The following is a 15,811-nucleotide window of genomic DNA, read 5'->3' as shown; positions in this document are numbered from 1 at the left end:
GAAAAAATATGATTTTTAAGGATATGTAATTGTCAGGATGGCTGAGTGGTCTAAGGCGCCAGACTCAAGGTGAGAATCCTTCCTAGTTACACAGGTATTCTGGTCTCCGATTGGAGGCGAGGGTTCAAATCCCTCTTCTGACACTGATTTTGCCTTAAAAATGTAGCTCTTTGTCAATACCGAAAAATTCTCCAAATGGTGAAAGACAACACATGAACAGTGATTAATCGTTTGATAGATGTCATAGTTTGAGAACAGACAACACATGAAATGCGAATAATCGTTCGACACATGTCATCATATGCCTAGTTTCGAATTCAAAAAGTTACTCAAATTCCATAAAAAAATGTTTTTTACTATATCTTTCATTAGCTTTTAACGTTTTTTGTTTATTTTTCTTTGTATCTTAAGATCTGCATGTTTCCATCAGACATATCAGACGTTAAGTTATAGAATCATGAAAAAATATGAATTTTAAGGATTTTTAATTGTCAGGATGGCCGAGTGGTCTAAGGCGCCAGACTCAAGGTGAGAATCCTTCCTAGTTACATGGGTATTCTGGTCTCCGATTGGAGGCGAGGGTTCAAATCCCTCTTCTGACACAGCTTTTGCCTTAAAAAAGTAGCTCTTTGTCAATACCGAAAAATTCTCCAAATGGTGAAAAGAAAACACATGAACAGTGATTAATCGTTTGATAGATGCCATAGTTTGAGAACAGACAACACATGAAATGCGAATAATCGTTCGACACATGTCATCATATGCCTAGTTTAGAATTCAAAAAGTTACTCAAATTCCATAAAAAATGTTTTTTTACTATATCTTTCATTAGCTTTTAAAGTTTTTTATTTATTTTTCTTTGTATCTTAAGATCTGCATGTTTCCATCAGACATATCAGACGTTATGTTATAGAATCATGAAAAAATATGAAATTTAAGAATTTTTAATTGTCAGAATGGCCGAGTGGTCTAAGGCGCCAGACTCAAGGTGAGAAATCCTTCCTAGTTACAGGGGTCTTCTGGTCTCCGATTTGAGGCGAGGTTTCAAATCCCTCTTCTGACAAAGCTTTTGCCTTAAAAATGTAGCTCTTTGTCAATACCGAAAAATTCTCCAAATGGTGAAAAGAAAACACATGAACAGTGATTAATCGTTTGATAGATGTCATAGTTTGAGAACAGACAACACATGAAATGCGAATAATCGTTCGACACGTCATCATATGCCTAGTTTAGAATTCAAAAAGTTACTCAAATTCCATAAAAAAAATGTTTTTTACTATATCTTTCATTAGCTTTTAACGTTTTTTGTTGATTTTTCTTTGTATCTTTAGATCTGCATGTTTCCATCAGACATATCAGACGTTATGTTACAGAATCATGAAAAAATATGATTTTTAAGGATATGTAATTGTCAGGATGGCTGAGTGGTCTAAGGCGCCAGACTCAAGGTGAGAATCCTTCCTAGTTACAGAGGTATTCTGGTCTCCGATTGGAGGCGAGGGTTCAAATCCCTCTTCTGACACTGATTTTGCCTTAAAAATGTAGCTCTTTGTCAATACCGAAAAATTCTCCAAATGGTGTAAAGACAACACATGAACAGTGATTAATCGTTTGATAGATGTCATAGTTTGAGAACAGACAACACATGAAATGCGAATAATCGTTCGACACATGTCATCATATGCCTAGTTTAGAATTCAAAAAGTTACTCAAATTCCATTAAAAATGTTTTTTACTATATCTTTCATTAGCTTTTAACGTTTTTTGTTTATTTTTCTTTGTATCTTAAGATCTGCATGTTTCCATCAGACATATCAGACGTTAAGTTATAGAATCATGAAAAAATATGAATTTGAAGGATTTTTAATTGTCAGGATGGCCGAGTGGTCTAAGGCGCCAGACTCAAGGTGAGAATCCTTCCTAGTTACATGGGTATTCTGGTCTCCGATTGGAGGCGAGGGTTCAAATCCCTCTTCTGACACAGCTTTTGCCTTAAAAAAGTAGCTCTTTGTCAATACCGAAAAATTCTCCAAATGGTGAAAAGAAAACACATGAACAGTGATTAATCGTTTGATAGATGCCATAGTTTGAGAACAGACAACACATGAAATGCGAATAATCGTTCGAAACATGTCATCATATGCCTAGTTTCGAGTTCAAAAACTTACTCAAATTCCATAAAAAAATGTTTTTTTACTATATCTTTCATTAGCTTTTAAAGTTTTTTATTTATTTTTCTTTGTATCTTAAGATCTGCATGTTTCCATCAGACATATCAGACGTTATGTTATAGAATCATGAAAAAATATGAAATTTAAGAATTTTTAATTGTCAGAATGGCCGAGTGGTCTAAGGCGCCAGACTCAAGGTGAGAATCCTTCCTAGTTACAGGGGTCTTCTGGTCTCCGATTGGAGGCGAGGTTTCAAATCCCTCTTCTGACAAAGCTTTTGCCTTAAAAATGTAGCTCTTTGTCAATACCGAAAAATTCTCCAAATGGTGAAAAGAAAACACATGAACAGTGATTAATCGTTTGATAGATGTCATAGTTTGAGAACAGACAACACATGAAATGCGAATAATCGTTCGACACGTCATCATATGCCTAGTTTAGAATTCAAAAAGTTACTCAAATTCCATAAAAAAATGTTTTTTACTATATCTTTCATTAGCTTTTAACGTTTTTTGTTGATTTTTCTTTGTATCTTTAGATCTGCATGTTTCCATCAGACATATCAGACGTTATGTTACAGAATCATGAAAAAATATGATTTTTAAGGATATGTAATTGTCAGGATGGCTGAGTGGTCTAAGGCGCCAGACTCAAGGTGAGAATCCTTCCTAGTTACAGGGTATTCTGGTCTCCGATTGGAGGCGAGGGTTCAAATCCCTCTTCTGACACTGATTTTGCCTTAAAAATGTAGCTCTTTGTCAATACCGAAAAATTCTCCAAATGGTGAAAGACAACACATGAACAGTGATTAATCGTTTGATAGATGTCATAGTTTGAGAACAGACAACACATGAAATGCGAATAATCGTTCGACACATGTCATCATATGCCTAGTTTAGAATTCAAAAAGTTACTCAAATTCCATAAAAAAATGTTTTTTACTATATCTTTCATTAGCTTTTAACGTTTTTTGTTTATTTTTCTTTGTATCTTAAGATCTGCATGTTTCCATCAGACATATCAGACGTTAAGTTATAGAATCATGAAAAAATATGAATTTTAAGGATTTTTAATTGTCAGGATGGCCGAGTGGTCTAAGGCGCCAGACTCAAGGTGAGAATCCTTCCTAGTTACATGGGTATTCTGGTCTCCGATTGGAGGCGAGGGTTCAAATCCCTCTTCTGACACAGCTTTTGCCTTAAAAAAGTAGCTCTTTGTCAATACCGAAAAATTCTCCAAATGGTGAAAAGAAAACACATGAACAGTGATTAATCGTTTGATAGATGCCATAGTTTGAGAACAGACAACACATGAAATGCGAATAATTGTTCGAAACATGTCATCATATGCCTAGTTTCGAGTTCAAAAACTTACTCAAATTCCATAAAAAAATGTTTTTTACTATATCTTTCATTAGCTTTTAAAGTTTTTTATTTATTTTTCTTTGTATCTTAAGATCTGCATGTTTCCATCAGACATATCAGACGTTATGTTATAGAATCATGAAAAAATATGAAATTTTAAGAATTTTTAATTGTCAGAATGGCTGAGTGGTCTAAGGCGCCAGACTCAAGGTGAGAATCCTTCCTAGTTACATGGGTATTCTGGTCTCCGATTAGAGGCTAGGGTTCAAATCCCTCTTCTGACACAGCTTTTGCCTTAAAAAAGTAGCTCTTTTTCAATACCGAAAAATTCTCCAAATGGTGAAAAGAAAACACATGAACAGTGATTAATCGTTTGATAGATGCCATAGTTTGAGAACAGACAACACATGAAATGCGAATAATCGTTCGACACATGTCATCATATGCCTAGTTTAGAATTCAAAAAGTTACTCAAATTCCATAAAAAAATGTTTTTTACTATATCTTTCATTAGCTTTTAACGTTTTTTGTTGATTTTTCTTTGTATCTTTAGATCTGCATGTTTCCATCAGACATATCAGACGTTATGTTACAGAATCATGAAAAAATATGATTTTTAAGGATATGTAATTGTCAGGATGGCCGAGTGGTCTAAGGCGCCAGACTCAAGGTGAGAATCCTTCCTAGTTACAGGGTATTCTGGTCTCCGATTTGAGGCGAGGGTTCAAATCCCTCTTCTGGCACGGCTTTTGCCTTAAAAAAATAGCTCTTTGTCTATACCGAAAAATTCTCCAAATGGTGAAAAGAAAACACATGAACAGTGATTAATCGTTTGATATATGTCATAGTTTGAGAACAGACAACAAATGAAATGCAAATAATCGTTCGACACGTGTCATCTTATGCCTAGTTTGGAATTCAATAACTTACTCAAATTCCATAAAAAAATGTTTTTTACTATATCTTTCATTAGCATTTAACGTTTTTGTTTATTTTTCTTTGTATCTTAAGATCTGCATGTTTCCATCAGACATATCAGACGTTATGTTACAGAATCATGAAAAAATATGATTTTTAAGGATATGTAATTGTCAGGATGGCCGAGTGGTCTAAGGCGCCAGACTCAAGGTGAAAATCCTTCCTAGTTACAGGGGTATTCTGGTCTCCGATTGGAGGCGAGGGTTCAAATCCCTCTTCTGACAAAGTTTTGCCTTAAAAATGTAGCTCTTTGTCAATACCGAAAAATTCTCCAAATGGTGAAAAGAAAACACATGAACAGTGATTAATCGTTTGATATCTGTCATAGTTTGAGAACAGACAACACATGAAATGCGAATAATCGTTCGACACGTCATCATATGCCTAGTTTAGAATTCAAAAAGTTACTCAAATTCCATTAAAAAATGTTTTTTACTATATCTTTCATTAGCTTTTAACGTTTTTTGTTGATTTTTCTTTGTATCTTTAGATCTGCATGTTTCCATCAGACATATCAGACGTTATGTTACAGAATCATGAAAAAATATGATTTTTAAGGATATGTAATTGTCAGGATGGCCGAGTGGTCTAAGGCGCCAGACTCAAGGTGAGAATCCTTCCTAGTTACAGGGGTATTCTGGTCTCCGATTTGAGGCGAGGGTTCAAATCCCTCTTCTGGCACGGCTTTTGCCTTAAAAAAATAGCTCTTTGTCTATACCGAAAAATTATCCAAATGGTGAAAAGAAAACACATGAACAGTGATTAATCGTTTGATATATGTCATAGTTTGAGAACAGACAACAAATGAAATGCAAATAATCGTTCGACACGTGTCATCTAATGCCTAGTTTGGAATTCAATAACTTACTCAAATTCCATAAAAAAATGTTTTTTACTATATCTTTCATTAGCATTTAACGTTTTTGTTTATTTTTCTTTGTATCTTAAGATCTGCATGTTTCCATCAGACATATCAGACGTTATGTTACAGAATCATGAAAAAATATGATTTTTAAGGATATGTAATTGTCAGGATGGCCGAGTGGTCTAAGGTGCCAGACTCAAGGTGAAAATCCTTCCTAGTTACAGGGGTATTCTGGTCTCCGATTGGAGGCGAGGGTTCAAATCCCTCTTCTGACAAAGCTTTTGCCTTAAAAATGTAGCTCTTTGTCAATACCGAAAAATTCTCCAAATGGTGAAAAGAAAACACATGAACAGTGATTAATCGTTTGATATCTGTCATAGTTTGAGAACAGACAACACATGAAATGCGAATAATCGTTCGACACGTCATCATATGCCTAGTTTGGAATTCAATAACTTACTCAAATTCCATAAAAAAATGTTTTTTACTATATCTTTCATTAGCATTTAACGTTTTTGTTTATTTTTCTTTGTATCTTAAGATCTGCATGTTTCCATCAGACATATCAGACGTTATGTTACAGAATCATGAAAAAATATGATTTTTAAGGATATGTAATTGTCAGGATGGCCGAGTGGTCTAAGGCGCCAGACTCAAGGTGAAAATCCTTCCTAGTTACAGGGGTATTCTGGTCTCCGATTGGAGGCGAGGGTTCAAATCCCTCTTCTGACAAAGCTTTTGCCTTAAAAATGTAGCTCTTTGTCAATACCGAAAAATTCTCCAAATGGTGAAAAGAAAACACATGAACAGTGATTAATCGTTTGATATCTGTCATAGTTTGAGAACAGACAACACATGAAATGCGAATAATCGTTCGACACGTCATCATATGCCTAGTTTAGAATTCAAAAAGTTACTCAAATTCCATAAAAAAAATGTTTTTTACTATATCTTTCATTAGCTTTTAACGTTTTTTGTTGATTTTTCTTTGTATCTTTAGATCTGCATGTTTCCATCAGACATATCAGACGTTATGTTACAGAATCATGAAAAAATATGATTTTTAAGGATATGTAATTGTCAGGATGGCTGAGTGGTCTAAGGCGCCAGACTCAAGGTGAGAATCCTTCCTAGTTACACAGGTATTCTGGTCTCCGATTGGAGGCGAGGGTTCAAATCCCTCTTCTGACACTGATTTTGCCTTAAAAATGTAGCTCTTTGTCAATACCGAAAAATTCTCCAAATGGTGTAAAGACAACACATGAACAGTGATTAATCGTTTGATAGATGTCATAGTTTGAGAACAGACAACACATGAAATGCGAATAATCGTTCGACACATGTCATCATATGCCTAGTTTCGAATTCAAAAAGTTACTCAAATTCCATAAAAAAATGTTTTTTACTATATCTTTCATTAGCTTTTAACGTTTTTTGTTTATTTTTCTTTGTATCTTAAGATCTGCATGTTTCCATCAGACATATCAGACGTTAAGTTATAGAATCATGAAAAAATATGAATTTGAAGGATTTTTAATTGTCAGGATGGCCGAGTGGTCTAAGGCGCCAGACTCAAGGTGAGAATCCTTCCTAGTTACATGGGTATTCTGGTCTCCGATTGGAGGCGAGGGTTCAAATCCCTCTTCTGACACAGCTTTTGCCTTAAAAAGTAGCTCTTTGTCAATACCGAAAAATTCTCCAAATGGTGAAAAGAAAACACATGAACAGTGATTAATCGTTTGATAGATGCCATAGTTTGAGAACAGACAACACATGAAATGCGAATAATCGTTCGAAACATGTCATCATATGCCTAGTTTCGAGTTCAAAAACTTACTCAAATTCCATAAAAAAATGTTTTTTACTATATCTTTCATTAGCTTTTAAAGTTTTTTATTTATTTTTCTTTGTATCTTAAGATCTGCATGTTTCCATCAGACATATCAGACGTTATGTTATAGAATCATGAAAAAATATGAAATTTAAGAATTTTTAATTGTCAGAATGGCCGAGTGGTCTAAGGCGCCAGACTCAAGGTGAGAGTCCTTCCTAGTTACAGGGGTCTTCTGGTCTCCGATTTGAGGCGAGGTTTCAAATCCCTCTTCTGACAAAGCTTTTGCCTTAAAAATGTAGCTCTTTGTCAATACCGAAAAATTCTCCAAATGGTGAAAAGAAAACACATGAACAGTGATTAATCGTTTGATAGATGTCATAGTTTGAGAACAGACAACACATGAAATGCGAATAATCGTTCGACACGTCATCATATGCCTAGTTTAGAATTCAAAAAGTTACTCAAATTCCATAAAAAAATGTTTTTTACTATATCTTTCATTAGCTTTTAACGTTTTTTGTTGATTTTTCTTTGTATCTTTAGATCTGCATGTTTCCATCAGACATATCAGACGTTATGTTACAGAATCATGAAAAAATATGATTTTTAAGGATATGTAATTGTCAGGATGGCTGAGTGGTCTAAGGCGCCAGACTCAAGGTGAGAATCCTTCCTAGTTACACAGGTATTCTGGTCTCCGATTGGAGGCGAGGGTTCAAATCCCTCTTCTGACACTGATTTTGCCTTAAAAATGTAGCTCTTTGTCAATACCGAAAAATTCTCCAAATGGTGAAAAGAAAACACATGAACAGTGATTAATCGTTTGATAGATGTCATAGTTTGAGAACAGACAACACATGAAATGCGAATAATCGTTCGACACATGTCATCATATGCCTAGTTTAGAATTCAAAAAGTTACTCAAATTCCATAAAAAAATGTTTTTTACTATATCTTTCATTAGCTTTTAACGTTTTTTGTTTATTTTTCTTTGTATCTTAAGATCTGCATGTTTCCATCAGACATATCAGACGTTAAGTTATAGAATCATGAAAAAATATGAATTTGAAGGATTTTTAATTGTCAGGATGGCCGAGTGGTCTAAGGCGCCAGACTCAAGGTGAGAATCCTTCCTAGTTACATGGGTATTCTGGTCTCCGATTGGAGGCGAGGGTTCAAATCCCTCTTCTGACACAGCTTTTGCCTTAAAAAAGTAGCTCTTTGTCAATACCGAAAAATTCTCCAAATGGTGAAAAGAAAACACATGAACAGTGATTAATCGTTTGATAGATGCCATAGTTTGAGAACAGACAACACATGAAATGCGAATAATCGTTCGAAACATGTCATCATATGCCTAGTTTAGAGTTCAAAAAGTTACTCAAATTCCATAAAAAAATGTTTTTTTACTATATCTTTCATTAGCTTTTAAAGTTTTTTATTTATTTTTCTTTGTATCTTAAGATCTGCATGTTTCCATCAGACATATCAGACGTTATGTTATAGAATCATGAAAAAATATGAAATTTAAGAATTTTTAATTGTCAGAATGGCCGAGTGGTCTAAGGCGCCAGACTCAAGGTGAGAGTCCTTCCTAGTTACAGGGGTCTTCTGGTCTCCGATTTGAGGCGAGGTTTCAAATCCCTCTTCTGACAAAGCTTTTGCCTTAAAAATGTAGCTCTTTGTCAATACCGAAAAATTCTCCAAATGGTGAAAAGAAAACACATGAACAGTGATTAATCGTTTGATAGATGTCATAGTTTGAGAACAGACAACACATGAAATGCGAATAATCGTTCGACACGTCATCATATGCCTAGTTTAGAATTCAAAAAGTTACTCAAATTCCATAAAAAAATGTTTTTTACTATATCTTTCATTAGCTTTTAACGTTTTTTGTTGATTTTTCTTTGTATCTTTAGATCTGCATGTTTCCATCAGACATATCAGACGTTATGTTACAGAATCATGAAAAAATATGATTTTTAAGGATATGTAATTGTCAGGATGGCCGAGTGGTCTAAGGCGCCAGACTCAAGGTGAGAATCCTTCCTAGTTACAGGGGTATTCTGGTCTCCGATTGGAGGCGAGGGTTCAAATCCCTCTTCTGACACAGCTTTTGCCTTAAAAAAGTAGCTCTTTGTCAATACCGAAAAATTCTCCAAATGGTGAAAAGAAAACACATGAACAGTGATTAATCGTTTGATAGATGCCATAGTTTGAGAACAGACAACACATGAAATGCGAATAATCGTTCGACACATGTCATCATATGCCTAGTTTAGAATTCAAAAAGTTACTCAAATTCCATTAAAAAATGTTTTTTACTATATCTTTCATTAGCTTTTAACGTTTTTTGTTTATTTTTCTTTGTATCTTAAGATCTGCATATCAGACGTTAAGTTATAGAATCATGAAAAAATATGAATTTTAAGAATTTTTAATTGTCAGGATGGCCGAGTGGTCTAAGGCGCCAGACTCAAGGTGAGAATCCTTCCTAGTTACAGGGGTTTTCTGGTCTCCAATTGGAGGTGAGGGTTCAAATCCCTCTTCTGACACAGTTTTTGCATTAAAAAATAGCTCTTTGTCAATACTGAAAAATTCTCCAAATGGTGAAAGGAAAACTCATGAACAGTGATTAATCGTTTGATATATGTCATAGTTTGAGAACAGACAACACATGAAGTGCGAATAATCGTTCGACACGTCATCATATGCCTAGTTTAGAATTCAAAAAGTTACTCAGATTCCATAAAAAAAAATGTTTTTTACTATATCTTTCATTAGCTTTTAACGTTTTTTGTTGATTTTTCTTTGTATCTTAAGATCTGCATGTTTCCATCAGACATATCAGACGTTAAGTTATAGAATCATGAAAAAATATGAAATTTAAGAATTTGAATTGTCAGGATGGCCGAGTGCTCTAAGGCGCCAGACTCAAGGTGAGAATCCTTCCTAGTTGCAGGGGTATTCTGGTCTCCGATTGGAGGCGAGGGTTCAAATCCCTCTTCTGACACGACTTTTGCCTTAAAAAAGTACCTCTTTGTCAATACCGAAAAATTCTCCAAATGGTGAAAAGAAAACACATGAACAGTGATTAATCGTTTGATAGATGCCATAGTTTGAGAACAGACAACACATGAAATGCGAATAATCGTTCGACACATGTCATCATATGCCTAGTTTAGAATTCAAAAAGTTACTCAAATTCCATAAAAAAATGTTTTTTACTATATCTTTCATTAGCTTTTAACGTTTTTTGTTTATTTTTCTTTGTATCTTAAGATCTGCATGTTTCCATCAGACATATCAGACGTTAAGTTATAGAATCATGAAAAAATATGAATTTTAAGGATTTTTAATTGTCAGGATGGCCGAGTGGTCTAAGGCGCCAGACTCAAGGTGAGAATCCTTCCTAGTTACATGGGTATTCTGGTCTCCGATTGGAGGCGAGGGTTCAAATCCCTCTTCTGACACAGCTTTTGCCTTAAAAAAGTAGCTCTTTGTCAATACCGAAAAATTCTCCAAATGGTGAAAAGAAAACACATGAACAGTGATTAATCGTTTGATAGATGCCATAGTTTGAGAACAGACAACACATGAAATGCGAATAATCGTTCGACACATGTCATCATATGCCTAGTTTAGAATTCAAAAAGTTACTCAAATTCCATAAAAAAATGTTTTTTACTATATCTTTCATTAGCTTTTAACGTTTTTTGTTGATTTTTCTTTGTATCTTAAGATCTGCATGTTTCCATCAGACATATCAGACGTTAAGTTATAGAATCATGAAAAAATATGAAATTTAAGAATTTGAATTGTCAGGATGGCCGAGTGCTCTAAGGCGCCAGACTCAAGGTGAGAATCCTTCCTAGTTGCAGGGGTATTCTGGTCTCCGATTGGAGGCGAGGGTTCAAATCCCTCTTCTGACATATCTTTTGCCTTAAAAAAGTACCTCTTTGTCAATACCGAAAAATTCTCCAAATGGTGAAAAGAAAACACATGAACAGTGATTAATCGTTTGATAGATGCCATAGTTTGAGAACAGACAACACATGAAATGCGAATAATCGTTCGACACATGTCATCATATGCCTAGTTTAGAATTCAAAAAGTTACTCAAATTCCATTAAAAAATGTTTTTTACTATATCTTTCATTAGCTTTTAACATTTTTGTTTATTTTTCTTTGTATCTTAAGATCTGCATGTTTCCATCAGACATATCAGACGTTAAGTTATAGAATCATGAAAAAATATGAATTTTAAGGATTTGTAATTGTCAGGATGGCCGAGTGGTCTAAGGCGCCAGACTCAAGATGAGAATCCTTCCTAGTTACAGGGGTATTCTGGTCTCCGATTGGAGGCGAGGGTTCAAATCCCTCTTCTGACACAGCTTTTGCCTTAAAAATGTAGCTCTTTGTCAATACCGAAAAATTCTCCAAATGGTGAAAAGAAAACACATGAACAGTGATTAATCGTTTGATAGATGCCATAGTTTGAGAACAGACAACACATGAAATGCGAAAAATCGTTCGACACATGTCATCATATGCCTCGTTTAGAATTCAAAAAGTTACTCAAATTCCATAAAAAAAAGTTTTTACTATATCTTTCATTAGCTTTTAACGTTTTTTGTTTATTTTTCTTTGTATCTTAAGATCTGCATGTTTCCATCAGACATATCAGACGTTATGTTATAGAATCATGAAAAAATATGAATTTTAACATTTTGTAATTGTCAGGATGGCCGAGTGGTCTAAGGCGCCAGACTCAAGGTGAGAATCCTTCCTAGTTACAGGGGTATTCTGGTCTCCGATTGGAGGCGAGGGTTCAAATCCCTCTTCTGACACGACTTTTGCCTTAAAAAAGTAGCTCTTTGTCAATACCGAAAAATTCTCCAAATGGTGAAAAGAAAACACATGAACAGTGATTAATCGTTTGATAGATGCCATAGTTTGAGAACAGACAACACATGAAATGCGAATAATCGTTCGACACATGTCATCATATGCCTCGTTTAGAATTCAAAAAGTTACTCAAATTCCATAAAAAAAGTTTTTTACTATATCTTTCATTAGCTTTTAACGTTTTTTGTTTATTTTTCTTTGTATCTTAAGATCTGCATGTTTCCATCAGACATATCAGACGTTAAGTTATAGAATCATGAAAAAATATGAATTTTAAGAATTTTTAATTGTCAGGATGGGCGAGTGGTCTAAGGCGCCAGACTCAAGGTGAGAATCCTTCCTAGTTACAGGGGTATTCTGGTCTCCGATTGGAGGCGAGGGTTCAAATCCCTCTTCTGACACGACTTTTGCCTTAAAAAAGTACCTCTTTGTCAATACCGAAAAATTCTCCAAATGGTGAAAAGAAAACACATGAACAGTGATTAATCGTTTGATATATGTCATAGTTTGAGAACAGACAACACATGAAATGCGAAAAATCGTTCGACACATGTCATCATATGCCTGGTTTAGAATTCAAAAAGTTACTCAAATTCCATAAAAAAGTTTTTTACTATATCTTTCATTAGCTTTTAACGTTTTTTGTTGATTTTTCTTTGTATCTTAAGATCTGCATGTTTCCATCAGACATATCAGATGTTATGTTACAGAATCATGAAAAAATATGAATTTTTTAAGGATTTGTAATTGACAGGATGGCCGAGTGTCTAAGGCGCCAGACTCAAGGTGAGAATCCTTCCTAGTTACAGGGGTATTCTGGTCTCCGATTGGAGGCAAGGGTTCAAATCCCTCTTCTGACACGGCTTTTGCCTTAAAAAAGTAGCTCTTTGTCAATACCGAAAAATTCTCCAAATGGTGAAAAGAAAACCCATGAACAGTGATTAATCGTTTGATAGATGCCATAGTTTGAGAACAGACAACACGTGAAATGCGAAAAATCGTTCGACACATGTCATCATATGCCTAGTTTAGAATTCAAAAAGTTACTCAAATTCCATAAAAAAATGTTTTTTACTATATCTTTCATGAGCTTTTAACATTTTTTGTTTTTTATTTTTCTTTGTATTTTAAGATCTGCATGTTTCCATCTGACATATCATACGTTATGTTACAGAATTATGAAAAAATATGAATTTTAAGGATTTGTAATTGTCAGGATGGCCCAGTGGTCTAAGGCGCCAGACTCAAGTTGAGAATCCTTCCTAGTTACAGGGGTATTCTGGTCTCCGATTGGATGCTAGGGATCAAATTCCTCTTCTGGCACAGTTTTTGCCTTAAAAAAGTAGCTCTTTGTCAATACCGAAGAATTCTCCAAATGGTGAAAGGAAAACTCATGAACAGTGATTAATCGTTTGATATATGTCATAGTTTGAGGACAGACAACACATGAAATGCGAAAAATCGTTCGACACATGTCATCATATGCCTCGTTTAGAATTCAAAAAGTTACTCAAATTCCTTAAAAAAAAGTTTTTTACTATATCTTTCATTAGCTTTTAACGTTTTTTGTTGATTTTTCTTTGTATCTTAAGATCTGCATGTTTCCATCAGACATATCAGATGTTATGTTACAGAATCATGAAAAAATATGAATTTTAAGAATTTTTAATTGTCAGGATGGCCGAGTGGTCTAAGGCGCCAGACTCAAGGTGAGAATCCTTCCTAGTTACAGGGGTATTCTGGTCTCCGATTGGAGGCGAGGGTTCAAATCCCTCTTCTGACACGGCTTTTGCCTTAAAAAAGTAACTCTTTGTCAATACCGAAAAATTCTCCAAATGGTGAAAAGAAAACCCATAAACAGTGATTAATCGTTTGATAGATGCCATAGTTTGAGAACAGACAACACGTGAAATGCGAATAATCGTTCGACACATGTCATCATATGCCTAGTTTAGAATTCAAAAAGTTACTCAAATTCCATTAAAAAAGTGTTTTACTTTATCTTTCATTAGCTTTTAACGTTTTTTGTTTATTTTTCTTTGTATCTTAAGATCTGCATGTTTCCATCAGACATATCAGACGTTAAGTTATAGAATCATGAAAAAATATGAATTTTAAGGTTTTGTAATTGTCAGGATGGCCGAGTGGTCTAAGGCGCCAGACTCAAGGTGAGAATCCTTCCTAGTTACAGGGGTATTCTGGTCTCCGATTGGAGGCGAGGGTTCAAATCCCTCTTCTGACACGGCTTTTGCCTTAAAAAAGTAGCTCTTTGTCAATACCGAAAAATTCTCCAAATGGTGAAAGGAAAACTCATGAACAGTGATTAATCGTTTGATATATGTCATAGTTTGAGAACAGACAACACATGAAATGCGAATAATCGTTCGACACATGTCATCATATGCCTCGTTTAGAATTCAAAAAGTTACTCAAATTCCTTAAAAAAAGTTTTTTACTATATCTTTCATTAGCTTTTAACGTTTTTTGTTGATTTTTCTTTGTATCTTAAGATCTGCATGTTTCCATCAGACATATCAGATGTTATGTTACAGAATCATGAAAAAATATGAATTTTAAGAATTTTAATTGTCAGGATGGCCGAGTGGTCTAAGGCGCCAGACTCAAGGTGAGAATCCTTCCTAGTTACAGGGGTATTCTGGTCTCCGATTGGAGGCGAGGGTTCAAATCCCTCTTCTGACACGTCTTTTGCCTTAAAAAAGTAACTCTTTGTCAATACCGAAAAATTCTCCAAATGGTGAAAAGAAAACCCATGAACAGTGATTAATCGTTTGATAGATGCCATAGTTTGAGAACAGACAACACGTGAAATGCGAATAATCGTTCGACACATGTCATCATATGCCTAGTTTAGAATTAAAAAAGTTACTCAAATTCCATAAAAAAATGTTTTTTACTATATCTTTCATGAGCTTTTAACATTTTTTGTTTTTTATTTTTCTTTGTATTTTAAGATCTGCATGTTTCCATCAGACATATCATACGTTATGTTACAGAATTATGAAAAAATATGAATTTTAAGGATTTGTAATTGTCAGGATGGCCGAGTGGTCTAAGGCGCCAGACTCAAGTTGAGAATCCTTCCTAGTTACAGGGGTATTCTGGTCTCCGATTGGATGCTAGGGATCAAATTCCTCTTCTGGCACAGTTTTTGCCTTAAAAAAGTAGCTCTTTGTCAATACCGAAGAATTCTCCAAATGGTGAAAGGAAAACTCATGAACAGTGATTAATCGTTTGATATATGTCATAGTTTGAGGACAGACAACACATGAAATGCGAAAAATCGTTCGACACATGTCATCATATGCCTAGTTTAGAATTCAAAAAGTTACTCAAATTCCTTAAAAAAAAGTTTTTTACTATATCTTTCATTAGCTTTTAACGTTTTTTGTTGATTTTTCTTTGTATCTTAAGATCTGCATGTTTCCATCAGACATATCAGATGTTATGTTACAGAATCATGAAAAAATATGAATTTTAAGAATTTTTAATTGTCAGGATGGCCGAGTGGTCTAAGGCGCCAGACTCAAGGTGAGAATCCTTCCTAGTTACAGGGGTATTCTGGTCTCCGATTGGAGGCGAGGGTTCAAATCCCTCTTCTGACATGGCTTTTGCCTTAAAAAAGTAACTCTTTGTCAATACCGAAAAATTCTCCAAATGGTGAAAAGAA

General features: G+C 34.6%; 22 non-coding genes across 22 annotated transcripts; all 22 read left to right on the top strand.

Moving 5' to 3' along the window:
* Nucleotides 1-31: 31 nt before the first annotated feature.
* Nucleotides 32-143, top strand: trnal-caa. The gene is made up of 2 exons: nucleotides 32-69; nucleotides 98-143. It is a non-coding gene; the product is annotated as a tRNA-Leu (tRNA).
* A 347-nt stretch (nucleotides 144-490) lies between these two features.
* trnal-caa lies at nucleotides 491-602 on the top strand. Its single transcript has 2 exons — nucleotides 491-528; nucleotides 557-602. It is a non-coding gene; the product is annotated as a tRNA-Leu (tRNA).
* An 808-nt stretch (nucleotides 603-1,410) lies between these two features.
* Nucleotides 1,411-1,522, top strand: trnal-caa. The gene is made up of 2 exons: nucleotides 1,411-1,448; nucleotides 1,477-1,522. It is a non-coding gene; the product is annotated as a tRNA-Leu (tRNA).
* A 347-nt stretch (nucleotides 1,523-1,869) lies between these two features.
* trnal-caa lies at nucleotides 1,870-1,981 on the top strand. The gene is made up of 2 exons: nucleotides 1,870-1,907; nucleotides 1,936-1,981. It is a non-coding gene; the product is annotated as a tRNA-Leu (tRNA).
* An 807-nt stretch (nucleotides 1,982-2,788) lies between these two features.
* On the top strand, nucleotides 2,789-2,899 carry trnal-caa. The gene is made up of 2 exons: nucleotides 2,789-2,826; nucleotides 2,854-2,899. It is a non-coding gene; the product is annotated as a tRNA-Leu (tRNA).
* Nucleotides 2,900-3,246: 347 nt separating this feature from the next.
* On the top strand, nucleotides 3,247-3,358 carry trnal-caa. The gene is made up of 2 exons: nucleotides 3,247-3,284; nucleotides 3,313-3,358. It is a non-coding gene; the product is annotated as a tRNA-Leu (tRNA).
* A 1,267-nt stretch (nucleotides 3,359-4,625) lies between these two features.
* Nucleotides 4,626-4,737, top strand: trnal-caa. The gene is made up of 2 exons: nucleotides 4,626-4,663; nucleotides 4,692-4,737. It is a non-coding gene; the product is annotated as a tRNA-Leu (tRNA).
* An 804-nt stretch (nucleotides 4,738-5,541) lies between these two features.
* Nucleotides 5,542-5,653, top strand: trnal-caa. Its single transcript has 2 exons — nucleotides 5,542-5,579; nucleotides 5,608-5,653. It is a non-coding gene; the product is annotated as a tRNA-Leu (tRNA).
* A 345-nt stretch (nucleotides 5,654-5,998) lies between these two features.
* Nucleotides 5,999-6,110, top strand: trnal-caa. The gene is made up of 2 exons: nucleotides 5,999-6,036; nucleotides 6,065-6,110. It is a non-coding gene; the product is annotated as a tRNA-Leu (tRNA).
* A 347-nt stretch (nucleotides 6,111-6,457) lies between these two features.
* On the top strand, nucleotides 6,458-6,569 carry trnal-caa. Its single transcript has 2 exons — nucleotides 6,458-6,495; nucleotides 6,524-6,569. It is a non-coding gene; the product is annotated as a tRNA-Leu (tRNA).
* Nucleotides 6,570-6,917: 348 nt separating this feature from the next.
* On the top strand, nucleotides 6,918-7,029 carry trnal-caa. Its single transcript has 2 exons — nucleotides 6,918-6,955; nucleotides 6,984-7,029. It is a non-coding gene; the product is annotated as a tRNA-Leu (tRNA).
* An 805-nt stretch (nucleotides 7,030-7,834) lies between these two features.
* Nucleotides 7,835-7,946, top strand: trnal-caa. The gene is made up of 2 exons: nucleotides 7,835-7,872; nucleotides 7,901-7,946. It is a non-coding gene; the product is annotated as a tRNA-Leu (tRNA).
* A 348-nt stretch (nucleotides 7,947-8,294) lies between these two features.
* Nucleotides 8,295-8,406, top strand: trnal-caa. Its single transcript has 2 exons — nucleotides 8,295-8,332; nucleotides 8,361-8,406. It is a non-coding gene; the product is annotated as a tRNA-Leu (tRNA).
* Nucleotides 8,407-9,213: 807 nt separating this feature from the next.
* Nucleotides 9,214-9,325, top strand: trnal-caa. Its single transcript has 2 exons — nucleotides 9,214-9,251; nucleotides 9,280-9,325. It is a non-coding gene; the product is annotated as a tRNA-Leu (tRNA).
* Nucleotides 9,326-9,658: 333 nt separating this feature from the next.
* trnal-caa lies at nucleotides 9,659-9,770 on the top strand. The gene is made up of 2 exons: nucleotides 9,659-9,696; nucleotides 9,725-9,770. It is a non-coding gene; the product is annotated as a tRNA-Leu (tRNA).
* Nucleotides 9,771-10,576: 806 nt separating this feature from the next.
* On the top strand, nucleotides 10,577-10,688 carry trnal-caa. The gene is made up of 2 exons: nucleotides 10,577-10,614; nucleotides 10,643-10,688. It is a non-coding gene; the product is annotated as a tRNA-Leu (tRNA).
* An 806-nt stretch (nucleotides 10,689-11,494) lies between these two features.
* trnal-caa lies at nucleotides 11,495-11,606 on the top strand. The gene is made up of 2 exons: nucleotides 11,495-11,532; nucleotides 11,561-11,606. It is a non-coding gene; the product is annotated as a tRNA-Leu (tRNA).
* Nucleotides 11,607-11,953: 347 nt separating this feature from the next.
* trnal-caa lies at nucleotides 11,954-12,065 on the top strand. Its single transcript has 2 exons — nucleotides 11,954-11,991; nucleotides 12,020-12,065. It is a non-coding gene; the product is annotated as a tRNA-Leu (tRNA).
* Nucleotides 12,066-13,794: 1,729 nt separating this feature from the next.
* On the top strand, nucleotides 13,795-13,906 carry trnal-caa. The gene is made up of 2 exons: nucleotides 13,795-13,832; nucleotides 13,861-13,906. It is a non-coding gene; the product is annotated as a tRNA-Leu (tRNA).
* A 347-nt stretch (nucleotides 13,907-14,253) lies between these two features.
* trnal-caa lies at nucleotides 14,254-14,365 on the top strand. Its single transcript has 2 exons — nucleotides 14,254-14,291; nucleotides 14,320-14,365. It is a non-coding gene; the product is annotated as a tRNA-Leu (tRNA).
* Nucleotides 14,366-14,711: 346 nt separating this feature from the next.
* On the top strand, nucleotides 14,712-14,823 carry trnal-caa. Its single transcript has 2 exons — nucleotides 14,712-14,749; nucleotides 14,778-14,823. It is a non-coding gene; the product is annotated as a tRNA-Leu (tRNA).
* Nucleotides 14,824-15,634: 811 nt separating this feature from the next.
* On the top strand, nucleotides 15,635-15,746 carry trnal-caa. The gene is made up of 2 exons: nucleotides 15,635-15,672; nucleotides 15,701-15,746. It is a non-coding gene; the product is annotated as a tRNA-Leu (tRNA).
* Nucleotides 15,747-15,811: the final 65 nt, after the last annotated feature.

The sequence above is a fragment of the Oncorhynchus gorbuscha genome, unplaced genomic scaffold (genome assembly GCF_021184085.1).
Source record: "Oncorhynchus gorbuscha isolate QuinsamMale2020 ecotype Even-year unplaced genomic scaffold, OgorEven_v1.0 Un_scaffold_1311, whole genome shotgun sequence".
Lineage (NCBI taxonomy): Eukaryota > Metazoa > Chordata > Actinopteri > Salmoniformes > Salmonidae > Oncorhynchus > Oncorhynchus gorbuscha.
This window is presented reverse-complemented; position numbering and strand designations above follow the sequence as displayed.